This window comes from Arvicanthis niloticus, chromosome 12 (genome assembly GCF_011762505.2).
Source record: "Arvicanthis niloticus isolate mArvNil1 chromosome 12, mArvNil1.pat.X, whole genome shotgun sequence".
Taxonomy (NCBI): Eukaryota; Metazoa; Chordata; class Mammalia; order Rodentia; family Muridae; genus Arvicanthis; species Arvicanthis niloticus.
In genome coordinates, this window is record NC_047669.1 from 29,207,490 (window position 1) to 29,222,634 (window position 15,145).

The 15,145-nt window shown below is 35.5% G+C and overlaps 1 protein-coding gene across 23 annotated transcripts in view; it reads left to right on the plus strand.

Annotated features, from left to right (window-relative positions):
* The window catches only part of Zbtb20 (zinc finger and BTB domain containing 20), a 716,739-nt gene that overhangs the window by 119,246 nt on the left and 582,348 nt on the right, over positions 1 to 15,145 (plus strand). For 21 of the 23 annotated variants that reach the window (XM_076942937.1, XM_076942948.1, XM_076942927.1 and 18 more), the window contains one exon: positions 12,593 to 12,641. The exons of the other annotated variants lie outside the window; for them this stretch is intronic. The gene's annotated coding sequence lies outside the window, so the exon portion shown is untranslated. The remainder of the gene's footprint in view (positions 1 to 12,592; positions 12,642 to 15,145) is intronic. 23 annotated transcript variants of the gene reach the window in all.

Genomic DNA, 15,145 nt, shown 5'->3' on the forward strand with positions numbered 1-15,145 from the left:
GCAAAGCTGTGTTCCTTTGTAAATGCTTTTCTTCACCATGATGAATACCCATAGCAAGAGCAAAGCTAATAACACTATTCAAGTTCCAGAGAAAGATGTGAACACTTCATCCTTTTTTGCAAATATCACATTTTTGATTTTCCTTCATTTTAGGGAAAAGAGTCTCTTTAATTATTTCTTTAATGAATCAGTTAGTGTATGGAGCTTTTGAAATGTTATTTTCCAGATAGATTCAACAATCTTACCATCTATTGTGTAATTTAGTGGCAAGCTTTTTGCATTCATCATACCTTGGAAGGTCAAGCATTTTATGACCTCAAAAAGCTTGATCCTTCTTTTGAACAATTACCTAAATGTTCCCATTATTTAGAATGGATATTTCAAACATCTCAAGGTTTACCTTTACTAGGATTCTCAAGTGTTTTCTTTTACTGAATACAAAATTCAACTGAAACAGACTTTTATATTACCTAAATTTTTTTATGTTTTTCTCATTTTATTTTAAGAGATACAGTAGTATGACATGCTGATGTAACTTTAATGATAAACTTTACATTTAGATGTTATAGATTTGGCATTTCTGCCAGACCCCAGTTGAAGCTAAAAACCGTATTTTGACACTGTAGTTGAGAGATTTATATAGCTAGCACAGATAAAATTAGATTGTATGACAGAATGGAGAGTGCAGTTTACTGGTTATTCTGAATGCTTGGGTTGCAATTTCCACGAAGCTGATTGGCAGTGGCAAATGCTTTAAGTAGAACAGAAAGTAGAAACTGGTGGTACCAGTTAATAAATTGATTGCTAGATTAGGTGGCACATACAAACATACACTTAGGGATCTAGGTACTCCATTACATCCTCTATCACATATTTTTTTTCCATATAAGCAGTATATATAAGACATAAGTTGAGTTTTGACAATTGGTCTTTTTTGAATCCTATCTAATAAAAATCTGATTCTAAATCCTCCAGTCTTTATTCTGGATTACTCACTGATAGGTTCAGTAGTGGTCTGAGCATCTTCCCATGTCTTGTTTTTTATAAAGAAAATTGTATTAGGGTACAGCCATACTCATTTGTCTATGTTTTTACTACCAAAGTATCATGGTTGTTGAAGAGCCGAGAAGAAACTGTATGACCTAAAAAGCCTACAACTGTTATTTGGCCTCTCACAGAAAAAGGTTGCTGTTTTATGGTTCAGGACACTCACATCTCAGATTATTGAAATGTATGAATCATAATAAATTCTGGGGGAAAGTATTATATCTATGTGTTACACACAGGAAAAACTGAATTTGTATGGTACAACACCCTAAATCTTACATGTTTCATGGGAATTGATTTACCATTTGTTAATAAAGTTATGAAATGATTGTCACTGCTACTGCTTTTTTCAATTTCATTCAACAATTCTCCTTAGCATCATAAAAGGATGTGGTGCCATATTAGAAGTATAGTGGGAGAATATGGAAGGAATGATTATTGAGAGAAATAATGCTTGTTCTTCTTATATGTCAAGTCATTTTGGGTATGATTCTACAGCATCCTATTTTTTCCCTCAAATTAATCTTGGACTTTTCTCTCATATTAGGGGCCGTACATTCATCAGCCTAAGATTAACTAAAAAATTACTTTGTGCATTTTAGGTGCTTAATAAGTTTTTATGACTTGAATATTAATGTCCTAATAACTTTTATGTATTCATTTATTCATTATTCAGGTATTTGAGTGCTTACTATGTGCCAGGATGACATCCAGGGGCAAGTGAATAGGCAATGAACGAGACAGATGGCATCTCTAATAAGAAAGCTAGACAATGAATAAGTTTATGATTTTTAAAAATGGTAGTAATAATCTAGAAAGTAGAGAGGGAATTTACAAGTGAATTGGGTATCAAAAGTCACATAGTGGGGTAAAGTTATTTGGTGCTATTTCAGTTGATAAATAGATAATGAGAAGTGAACTATTAGATAATGATCAAGAAGGGTCTTTGGAAGAGCAAGTTCAAAGCCACAGAGGTGGCGTATAAAGATTACAGCATGCAGGAATTACAGGAAAAGTTTTTGTTGTTGTTGTTGTTTTATGTCTGTGTGTAACTTTAGCAATATTGAGCTGCATGAGAGTGTTAGTGGTAACAAGGCACAAGATTAGCTTGTGTGTCTTTTCCTAGGTTTTGAAATGATTGATCAATAAATAGAAATGTTGGTGTAACTGAACAAAAATGAGTGACTAAATTGATTACATGTAAATGACTTATGAATGAAAGAGAAGCCCTGCATAGTACAGATAAAAATAAGGGAAGAGTAGAGAAAGAAACAAACTGAAATAGACCTTCAGGGTATTCAGTACTTGCTCTTTGGTCCCAAGACCAAACAGTTATAAAACCACGAGCTGCATCTTGCATCCTATTGAAGCAGCCTTTTCCCCAGAAAATAAGTGAGTGAACAGGAAAATTTAAAGAAAATGGGCATTCAAGTAAACTGAGGAGGTGATAGTGAGAGTACAGATTAAGAGATGTTACCACTGACATTTGTCCTGAATGCTTTTTCTTCTTTTCTTTGTAACTTGGTACAAGTTTTGTGAGAAGAGGGGGGAACTACAGTTCGGAAAATGTCATCATATTGGCTTGTGGGCAGACCTGTGGGACAGTTTCTTAGTGATGGATGTGGGAAGACCCAGCCCATTGTAGGTGTTATGTCTGGGCTGTGGTCCTGGGTGGAGAGAAAACAGGTTAGCAAGCCATGGGCTATGAGCTTATCCTCAGCATTCCTACTTGTTCTCTGATTCAGTTCCTGCCTCCAGGTTCCTGTGTTGAGTTCCTGTTTTGACTTCCCTTAGTAGGGAGTCTGACCTAAGTATAAGCTGAAATAAACTTTTCCCTCCCCAAATAGTTTTTTGATGATGTTGTTTTATCATAGCAGTTAAAACTTCAACTAAGCCAGTATTTAACAAAAGTTAGGACTGTTAGTGGGCCAGACTCAGGTAACTAAAAACCATTCCAAAGCCTGCAGTTTCAACTAATGTCAATCTCATAGAGGCAAAACATACACATACACACACACACACACACACACACACACACACACACACACACACACACACCGTAAGAAGATAGGATGGTAAATGGTGTGTTTAAATCAACACTGTTAGAAGTAAAAGGATGGGGGGGGGGTCTACATTAGTAGAAAGAAAAAGGCAAAAGCAGAGAGCAAAACTAGATATGGTTAAGAGTCACTGTTGTAACTCTCTAGGTAAAAGAGACTGTAAAGAAAAGGAATTACAGAACTGGTGGAAGACTAGAAACTGGGGTCATGCAAAGGAAATTAATTTTGAATGAGAAAATATTCAGAGGGTTTTTTTGTAAACATAAAAAGTATAGGAAATTATTAGACCTTAAAACATATAAATGGAAATTTAATTAGTTTAATCCAACACATTACCTACAGTTTTATCTCAGTCCTATTTTGGATTAAAAATAGGAAATTCTTATCCTTTACTTTAACTACTAGATTGATGTCTCTATGTCAGATATAGAAGACCCTCAGTTCCTTCATCAGGGTTCTTTATTATGTTGTCTTACATCCATTCATTCCCTTGCTTCTTTCTGTACAACATTCATTCTTCTGTTTCTTATCTTTTAGGGTTTTTAGTGCTCTCTCCCTTTTTCCCCTTGGACATTTGTGGCTTGCTAGTATCTGCTTGTTTGCATTTATATGTAGCGAGAAATGCAATGAAAGTTAAGTGGATTGAATTTTATAGCTAAATCCTGTAAACAATAAGGATGTGATTTATTTATTTTTGGTATCAGCCTCTGCTCTTCAGGAATCTACTCAATATATACAGGCTAATTTACTTGTGGCAAGTCCTGCGCTAACATTGGTTGTTTTCTGGTAGCAGTTTGTCAGCGAGCAGAATATGCCAAGGAAATACTCACAGTTGGATTTTTTAGACCCTGATACAACTTGTCTGCTTTTACTAACCATACTTTTCACTTTAATGTTTTATTTTATTGATATTCCTTAAGGCTAGAAAAATGGAAAAATCCTATACACTGTACATTTCTCTAGACAAATTAATAATTTGGGAGATAACTTTTATCATAAGATTGTGTATTCATTTTATTCCTTGACCAGGCTTTAGGATGTACATCATTTGATAATCTGTCCCTTCAGAACAATTTCTAGAAAGGATATTATGTGGTCAGTTTTATTGTGTGCTCCCACAGTTATTGAGATGGTATCTTATTTTTCCATCTGGGGCACTCTGACAAATTTATAATGGTATACAAGTGTCAGTGGCCAAATATGGTACCAACTTGGCAACAATTTACAGTTTCCCTAATGAATTTACCTAGGAAACTGCTATGACTGCTCCTTCTACTGTAGTATTAAATACAAAGGCAACTCTGTGGAGAACATTAGCTCATAAAAATTGGAAACTTTTCATGTGGTGTAATATATGGCCCATAAGTGAACTTCACCATCAGACTGGATAAGAAACCTGGTAGAGGAATATCTTTTAGCAGATTACTTAACCTCTTAGCTCTGTTTATCCCAGTCAAATGGGAGTGATGCTACTATCTTCCTCTAGAGTTTGTGTGAGTCTGAAAGAAGTACTTGTTCTTTGACTATTTGTGTTTAGTGTCTTACTTGTTCCTTGACTATTTGCATCTATTGTATTGCTATTTCCAACCTAGAACTGACCTTAATACTTGCATGTAATTAAAATGGTGTAAAAGCGAAAAGGAAGGCTGGAAAGATGGCTCAGCAGTTAGGAGCTCTGACTGCTCTTCCAGAGGTCCTGAGTTCAATTCCCAGTAACCACATGGTGGTTCACAACCATCTGTAATGGGATCTGATGCCCTCTTCTGGTGTGCCTGAAGACAGAGACAGTGTACTTACATATATAAAATACATAAATCCTTTATTTAAAAAAAGCACAAAGGAAAAGGAGGGTTGGATAGGGGTTTATGGGGGGTGGGATGGGGGAAAGTGGATAACATCTGAAATGTAAATAAATAAAGTATCCAATAAAAAAGAAACAAAAAGAAGTAAAAGTATATACTTGCACAGAACCTAAAGAAGGGACTGCTAATGTATTTTCTGTTATCATTTAATTTTTAAATTTAAAAATGACAACTAAGTAGCCTTTTTTCTGATCATGGTTTCTCTGAGAGTTATGATATTAAAAGGTAAACATTCTTGGTCTAAAATATGTTGTGATTTGAAAGTCAAAGAACTTGTGGTACAGTTGACCTAAAAGAAGAATATTTAACCTTTACCCAAGACTAAATGAAGCAAAATAGTTTTTACACATCATGACTAAGACAAAGAACAGTATTAGAAGTATAGCTTCAAAAGGTAACTCTGAACATTCCCTTCATGTTATGGGGTCATGTTTAGTTGGCCCAGTCTCTATGTCTAAGTATTTAGAGTTCTGAAAATTTTGAAAGGCAAGATGCTTTTATGTAGGTACCTTAACACAATTTTATGATTACATGCACTTTTGTCTTGAAAAATATCTTTGGTTTTTTTTTTTATTTTCTCACGTAACTCTCTACCCCAAATGATTAAGTAAGAGATGCTGTGAGGGCAGTGGAAATGTTTAGAGCAAAAAGGAAACATATAAGCTCCAATTACTAAAGCAGAGATGGCAGTACACTATCTTGGACTTCAGTAGAATGGATCAAAATAAAACCTTTATTTTTTATTATTATTTCCAGTATAACTAGGCAACTTAACCATCTTCCTAGGAAATCAGTGTTCCCTGTGCCCAGAAGCAGCCATTCTTCAGTCTGTTAACTGATCTGACATAGTCTGGGAAAGTGGGGTTTTTGTCTGATTTTGTCTAATTGTTATTTTTTATTATGATTTCAAAGTTATTTTTAACATTCTTCTATTTTATAATCATGTCTTTCTTTCACCATGTTTAGAAATGGGTGCTTTATAAATGATTGTTTCCAAACCCTTATCAATCAGTTTGATATAACTGTAGCAGTAAATACTTGTACTCATTCTGCTTAACTTTTGGGAAATAAATTATATGAGAGACTAGGGATAGCCACAGAAGAAGAAATTGTAGTACTGTTTGAAATCTGAAAACCTCATTCTACTCTTATGTACTTGTGAAAGTATTTAAACCTATTTGATATATTCAAATTTGTATTATTAAAATGACTTAAATATTTTTAAATAATTATATTTTTGAGTTCTTAGAAAGGGCACATATTCTAAATTCATAAATTTTCTTTGAAGGCAATTAAATAAATAATTCAGAAGTGTATTCTGTTTACCTGTTAATAATTAAGCAGGTTAGTCTGTGTACTCTTCATAGTCATTGAGTTTTAATTTATTTATTTGTTGGTATGTTGGTTTTTAAGAATTTATTTAAGGACTTCTACTATTGGAGAATAAAAACAAACAGAGTAATGCTGCACAGTACAGCACAGGGAGCTTTGAAAGGACAAGGAAGAAAAACTGAAAGTCAATTGGATTTGAGGCTTTAAAAGCAGTGTTTTATAAACAATTCCTCTGAACTTTGTCCCTCTCTGTAGAAATGTATGGTGCCTGATTGTAAGTTTAATTGACTCAAAGCAATGGCTTTGGTATTGTCCTAGAAGTCTCTCCCAGTGGATATGTTATGATTTCTAATGTCCTTGCTTCAGGGCTCAGCTGGGCCACTACCCAACAAGTCAACCATATGGCCTATTGCATTTCTGTGGTGTTGTACATTAATATTCAAAACCAAAATGATTGCCTCCATCTAAGGGACCACCATTGTAGAAAACTAGAACTTCGTTTGACTTTACATTTTTTTTTAGTGTCCTAAAAATTTTAGACTTTTATACTTCAATATAAACCATATTAATAAAATCATAATCATGTCTAGCTTTCTCCTCTTCATCTCCATCCATGTCCTTGCTATAAATTTCAGTTTTATTTCCTCAGTAGAATGGATGAGAACTGTACCCGAGCTATACAAATACATGACTTGGGCTGAGGCAAGAGAGTTTCTGTCTAACTATCTCTAGGCCTAGGCTTGAAAGCACCTAGCTTCTGTACAACTACCCTACAAGCCTGGACCTTTAGAGCTTCAGCTTCCAGCCTCTGAATACAAACCTATGTCTAGAATGTTTTAGCCGATTAGACTTACTGCTGAATAAATTAATTCTTTCTAACTCTTTCTGAACTTTAGCTGGTTGAATCAATATAGCTGTTGTGGCTCAAACAGCTCTCTAAGCTGACTGATGCAATTTGGCTTCTTTTGGCTTCTGACTGAATTGCTCTGCTAGGAAAGGCTCCACAGACTGAATCACTCTGAACTCAAACTGAACCTAACCAAACTGAACTTCCCTCTCTCCCTGTCACTGCTCTTTAAGTAGCCCCTCGTTCCTGTCTTGAGAAGTAAGTGTATTCCATCTCTGGCCTATTATGTCACATCCTTCTCTGATTTGTTAATTTTCTTCCCCTCAAGTAGATATTATTGTTTGAGATTTAAGGTGTGTCCTAAAGGCCTGTCAGTATTCCAGCCAGAGGGATTAAAGGCATATGTCAGCATTCCAGCTGGATATGTGATGCTTGCCAGAACATCCATGTTGCTGGTTTAAAATTACTCTGGAGTTGCCCACATACACATCTTAAATTCATGTTCTCTTCTGTAATTCTTATCTCCCCCACCCTGCACTGGTTTCAATTAGTTCTTAACTGTATGCACATGACTATGAGGCTGGCCATTTAGTCATAGACAACCTGTTTGAGAAGTTGTCCCTGAAGAAAACTGACTGTCCTTCTTATGGTAGCCGTAGAGTTCCTAGCATGCTTGTAGCTCCCCAGGTAGGTCTTGGGCAATGTGAGCCTTTTCCCAATCCGTGCTGGACCATTGCTTGATATATTCCTGTGCAGTCTTAGTAGGCAACTATAGCTACTAAGAGTTCCAGAAGATAATATTTTGCATCAGTCTTCTTGGCTAGGTGGCTCTTGCAATTCACCTTCCCCCTCTTTCAGTGTTCCCTAAGCCTTGGGTGGAGGAGTTGTTTTATAGATCTCATTTGAGGGGGATACTCCACAGCCATTTACTCTCTACATTTCCCCAATTGTGATTCTCTGTCTAATGAAAGAAGAAGGGGTTTCTTAGATGTGGGGTGGGAGCTGCACCAACTGTATTGGTGTGAGACATACTGAAAAGCATTTTTTTGTCTTATGTGCGTTGATACATTTTGTTTTTATACCACTGTTTGCCTAAAACTCCATGGTGGGTGTGTCCCTGTGGGGAGCCAACAGAAGGCGGCTATCATCCTTGCAGTCATCTTGAGCCATATACCCTGACAAGAGACTTGTTTTCAACAGCCTACAACAGCTGAGCACACTCTCATAACATCTTGTTTTAGATACCCAGGATTTTCCCTTGGGTGTGTGTGATTAAAGGTGTGATTTAAAGGTGGGACTTAGAGATGAGACTTAAAGGTGTGACTTAAAGGCATGACTTAAGAAGTGAGACTTATAAAAGGCTAGAGGCAGACAGAAGAGGGTGCTGGAAACTTGGAACTTGGGGGCGCTAGGGACTAGGAACTTGACTTGGGACTTGGACTAGGAACAAGAAACTTGGAAAGAGAGACTTGAGAATAAACGAGACTGAATCACACTCTGTCTGGTCTTTATTCTTCATGTCTGCCCTCACTCTCTCTCTTGCTGAACCCTGACCAGTGGACGGGAGCAGCCGGGACAATTTAGCCCCCAAAGCTTGGGGCAGTGCAGGCTCTAACAATTTTGGCCCCCAAGCTTTTGGCAGTGCGGGTTTCAACATTTGGCATAGCAGTCTCCAACATTTCCCCACCATGGAGTCCAGATGATACATACATATTTCTAGCGATGACCTTTTAAAAATTATACTTATATTCAGATATACCAACTTTGTTTGTACCTGGTGAGGGGTATGGGGAATTTGCTTCTTGTATTTTTTTGGAGGTACTGCCTGTTGTCAGTATGCTATCATGGCCACATGCTACTGACATTGTTCCTCTCATACCACTTGTTCTCAGTCTTTGTAAAATCCTATTTCACAGTATACATGTTTGTCATGGAACTGAGATGCTTATTCCATTGAAATGTGTACTTTATAGTTATCCATCTCTTGGCTAGTTGTTTAAGACTATTTCTAAGCTTAGTGGCAATGGACTGTAATGTAGGATACCTCTGAGTAAGACAAAAAGTATCTGAGTTCCAGGCCTGCCTGGGCAATTTAGTGAGACTCTGTCTACTGACAAAAGTAAAACAAAGGGTAGAATATAGCTCAGTGATAGCTTATGTATGGGGTCTTGAGTTCCCAGTGCAGCAAACAAGTAACTGACAACAAAAGCCCAGGGCTTTCTATGATCGTTGTAGATTTAATTCAATAAAGATGTTTCTCAGAAAAATATTTGCTATAAGCAAGCCTGTAGTGATGCTATGAATACTTAAATGAAGTAGATATAGTATAGCAGTCCTTGTACCAGAGAAAATTATGCTTATCAGATAAAGACAGATATAGCATGTAAGTGAACTGGATACTAGCTTAATACTAACAACTTTATTTTATCTTCTGTGATTAACTCTTACTATTTGGATTCCTGACTTACCCTAGCCATATTTTTCATTTTTAAATTTTTTTTATAAATCTTAGGAAGATTAATTATTATATGATACTGGTTAGATTGACTCAGGCATAGGAAATGTGGTGACTTTTTTATATGCTCATAGTCTGTTTATGTTTTCTAATTAATTAAGTGATAATAGTTGTCTTCTTTTGAGTTCTGTAAATGTTTATTGAGTTCTTGTTAGACACTATTTAAAGAATTTCAGAGAAAATAAAAATGAATACGTTCGACAGGCTTATCCACTGAAGAAATCCACAATTGATAAAAATAGCAATATAAAAATAATAGTTAATGAGCAGCCAGCTTGCTTGCTAGGCGTAGTATTAAGGAGGATAGTGTTTATCATGATTCAATCTGGCAGCAGCTGGGCTACTCTTAGATATATGTTTTTACTCCTTAACTTAACCACCTAGATTTTTTTCTTTTGTCACCTCTTTTAAGAAACTTCTTTTCCAAACCAGTGAAAATAGCAGTTCATCTAGCTCTCAGCATTGTTTCCATGAGATGTTCTCCTCGACTATCATAGATCTAATAATTTGCTTACTTGCATATTATTTGAAATAGTATTACTGGTAAACTTTGAATTATAGGAGTTAGGGTTGCCAAAGGGAAAGCATAAATTTGTATATAACAGGTAACTTCTTGAAGTGCTAGATGTCTTCTTTGTATTATAGATATAGACATGAGTGGTCCGTATGTTGGTTGGTCAGTTTGCACATTCTTTTCTTGAGTAAATGCATTGGTCATCCAGCATCCAGCAGACACTATTGATGGTGTGTGAAGGAGACAGTGGGCCTATCCTATTCTAATGAGGGAGAGAAATAGTAAATAAAACTTACTCTTACAGCATAATCACATAAAAGCCAAATTAATTTTTCCTAAGGTCTTTCTCTGGACCACTTTACAGTCTAATCCCTAACCACCTGCTCCCATACACCTTTTGTTCCCATCATCCTTTGTTCATACCATCAATGGTTTTTATCTTACTCCTGGATCTGATCTGTTGTGGCCCCTAAGGCTTGCCACTGCAGAGTAATTGTGGTATTGTTCATGTTCCCCAAAGGTAATGACACTGTTGTCTTCCTTTTCTTGACTCCATTTGAGTGTCATTACAACTTGGACTTGGGTATCTTTTATTTTGCTGGGGGATCATTTATTGTTTGATTCTTTGTTTCTGTTTGCAAGAATGTTGCATATGCATATTAAAGACTCAGCCAATTCCAATCCTAAGAGTTTTTAAAAGAGGTCTTCACTGTAGATATACTGGCTTATAGGATTAGCTTATGTTTATGTAATGCATTTCCATTAGCAAAACTGCTTTTGAGACTTGAAATGACTGAGTCTCTGTGGAGATTATTAGTAAATATGACATCAAGGTCATCATAGAGATTTCATAGTAAATTTAGAAAGATTGCTTTCCAAGGACATAATTTTAATTGGAGAATTGCTTGTGGCTAAATTTTCTTATTGTGAAGCATAGCATATTGTTTTCAAAAGCCCCTTAACATCCTACTTGCTTTATCTCCAGTCTCAGCTTTGAGTCTTTATTATCAATATGCTTGTGGTTACAAAGGAATTTAAAAGTGTCTTCTTCATATGCTTTGGAGATGGTTCCAGCAGGTAAGAGTACTTGATAGGCAAGTATGAAGACACAATCAAATCTCTGTCACCACATAAAAAACTAGCTAGGGCCATTGACTACTGTAACCCTCAGCACTGTGCAGGCTGAAGAAAGGGGACTAAACTTTGCAGCCATCATGCTAGCTCTAAATTCAAGGAGAGGCTGTCCCAAGGGAGGAAGTCAGAAGGTGATAGAGTAGGGCATCTGATGTTCTCTGATCTCTGCATACATGTGTACATAGCACACATATATCACAAACAAAAACTCATACAGATAAATAGAATAGAATTTTTAAAAGAAACAAGGCACTCATTTGTGTGTATCCATTTCTGTCTCAGGTCTTAGTCAGGCTTGTTATGAGACTCTACTTAACGTGTTAACTTTGCTGCCTATGTCTTTCCAATCATTTAATTTTTCTTTTATTTAATTAGCTGTGATTATGTAAACACTTTATCCTCATTTCCCATTTTAATGATATCTCAGTCTTACCCTTATATACTAGTTAATTTGCTGTCACTTTTCAATCTGTCATATATTACAAATATTCACAAATTGCATTAAAGTATTAGTATACAGGGCATGAAGGATGGTTCAGTTGACAAAGTGCTTGATGTACAAGTGGAGTGAGCAGAGTTTGTTCTGTAGCATAAATGTAAAAATCCCAGATGTGGTATATTCTTGTAATCGCAGTGCTGGGGATGCAAAGGCAAGAATGCCACTGGTACCTTTCTGGCCAGCCATGCTATACTAATTGGTGAGCTTCAGGCCAATAACAGACCTTATCTCAAAGGAGGATGACATTAAGGTCATCATAGATATTTCACAGCAAATTTAGAAAGATCTCTTTCCAAGGACATAATTTTAATTTGAGAATTGCTTGCAGCTATTTTTTTTTAATTGTAAAGCATAGCATATTGTTTTTAAAACTGCCTCAACATCCTGCTCAGAAATGGTGGCATTTCTGAGGATGATACCAATAGTTATTCTCTTGCCTACAGACAAATGTGTTTATGTGTTCACATATGAAGACACATCCAAATATTAAAATCTAAAACTCATTGTTAATATAATTTAAGAAAGTTCCTATTGATTCTCTGTCCCCTGTCCCTTTCAAATGTGTACATATAGTGCTTTGTATTGAATATGACATGTTTTGCTGAGACTCTGTAGTACTGGATGTGTTCAGTTCTTTTAATGATTATGTTTACTTTGTTTTTAAAGCTAGAAATATTAGAATTCATGAAGTCACCTACATTTTTCTCAAAGCTAATCATGAAAACATTAATGCAAATGGTTTCTTGAATGATTACTAATTTTAAATATTTATTTTTTTATAGCTAAATGAATCAAGTGTTTGAATTGCCCTTGCGACTCTGAAGGCTGAAGGTAATAGCCAATGATCTTTTTCCATGGGTTTTATCTTCTTGGACATGCTTTATCATTTTCAAGGCCATGGATTTACTACTTAAACTTTTTCTTGATTGCTCTTTAACAATCTCCCAAAATAATAATTAATTATAATCTCTCAAAATAATATTTAATTATAAGTAAAACAAATATTTCACAATATTTAATCCTACTTCACTGATGTTATACTTTCTTCTACATAGAAATGTTTTATGCTTCTCATTCTTATTAGTTTGAATTCTTCTTATTTTAAACCTTGACCTTTCTCTAAGTAGGCATATTGACTCAAAATCGGAAAGTAAGAATATGTTTGTGCTTAGGAATAGCTTTACAACTTATGATAGGAGAGAGATAAAAATGCTTTCACTGGAAACATCCAAACTGTTCAGATGGCATTTAATAGCTTCTGATACACAAGTGCAGAATCGCAGGAAGTATACAATAGACTTGTGTTGCTGTATTGTGTATAAAGAGCTCATAGGGCTTGAGAGAGGCTTCTTAGACAAGAGGGGGCTGGAATTACCCTGCTTCTTACATGCATGGTTAGATAGATCTTCCAGAGAGAATAACATGCTAGGGTAATTCATTATAGAAGAATAAATCACAGATTACATAGGAGGGGGTTGGGATAGTGTGATCCAACCATCAGTTCTTGAATACATACACTTAAGTATGTGTGATAGCTTGTTTTTAATTTCTTTACACCAGTGCACACCTCAAACGTTCCGTTTAGCAGTGGGATATGCAAATTGTTTCAAATGCAGCAGCAGTACTTTCACCTGAATGTCAAAACTGTCAGACAGCTTTAAATCAAATCTTTATAACATTTTTAAAAACCAACCAGCCCAAAGATTGAGGCACCAAACTCTGAAAATACTTGTCTCCCGTACTTCCAAAAAGCTCCTGTATGTCAACATAGTAATGTCAGAGTTGTAATTCACCTGCTTTCTAATTTTAACCTTTTAAGGATTTTATTTTATTTGGCTTAATTACGATATTTTCTACAAATTAATGATAAATGCCTTGATTAATAAAACCAAATGTCAGAGAAAATGACAACTTGATGAAAAATTAATACTAGGCAATATTTTAAGGTACAGAGGTACTAAAGATGTATTCCTGAGATTGGTATTTCATCATCTATTTCTTGACGGTAGGTAACCAGAATTTTCTTTGTAGGTTTTTACTACTACATGTATAGGTGCATTAATAATATAATTTCAGCTGTTTTTAATATTAGTTATTATAAATACAAATATATTCCTAAGTTATCTCTTATATTACTGCATCATTCATTTGTAGTTTACAGAATCAAAATTATGCATATAGTAAGATAGTGATAGAAATGAAATTAGCACACTGAGAATCTAGCTAGTTTTGTGTGTGTGTGTGTATGTGTGTGCGCGCGCACATGCTGTCTGTCTGTTTAAGAAAGTCTCATGGTATAAAATTTCCCATTTTAAACATTTATTTAGTTATCACCATTTTGTATAATGACTCCTTAGTTCAGCTAGCCTGGCTGGCCAGGGATCTCCTGGATCCATCTGCCCCTGTCCGCCTCTCACTTGGGCTACAGTGCATGCTTCCATGCCTACCTTTGTATGGCTGCAGGAGATCTGTACTCAGTTACTTATGATTTCATAGCAGACATTTACCAGCTCAGCCATTTCTTTAGAACACAGGGATTTGGTTTTTAGAGCATTTTTTTTCAAAGTTTTTTATGGAACTTAATAAATGTAAATGGTTCTGACTTGCTTTTTCCTTATAAACTGCTTTTACTAGTTTAAAAACCACTAGAATGATCAATATGATTATTCTTTTGTGGTGATATTCTTTCATAGGATTGAAAGATAAAAATGTGCCACGTAATTTTCATTTGAAAGTTTTTGCTTTGCTTTACAAATTTTTCCTACTAGTACATAATGTGTACTGAATGTATTTCCCCATCTTTCAAACATTTCTGTCTTCTTATTCCTTACCTGTTCCATTGGTCTCCTCTATCTCCCTAGGCAGATTTACTTTCACTTTGTTATGTATATCCTTGATTTTATGTTTCTCTATGAACCACATATGAAATAAGGCATGTAAGGCAATAAGAAAGACATTAACTGAGACAGACATTTCACTTAATATCATCATCTTCATTTGCCTTCATGTTCCTACAAACATCAAGATTTTGTACTGTCTCCATTTATTTTTCTGTTTTCATAAATGTAGGATTTTTATTTTGACCACTTAGACATTTGTTAAGTAGAAATGGCATTATGCACCATTAATGCCTGTGCTGTAATTTTATATTGACACTTCACAGATAAAACTGCAAACCAAATAAAGGAAGCACAGCCACTGCTCCTGTGTTGTGTTTTGATTGATTGATTGATTTTTATACAAAAAACCACGTAACGCACTGTCGGTGAAATGGACTCAGTTTGGCCATCTGTTCATGGAGTGACATTCTGGTCACACCTATCAACAGTAATTTT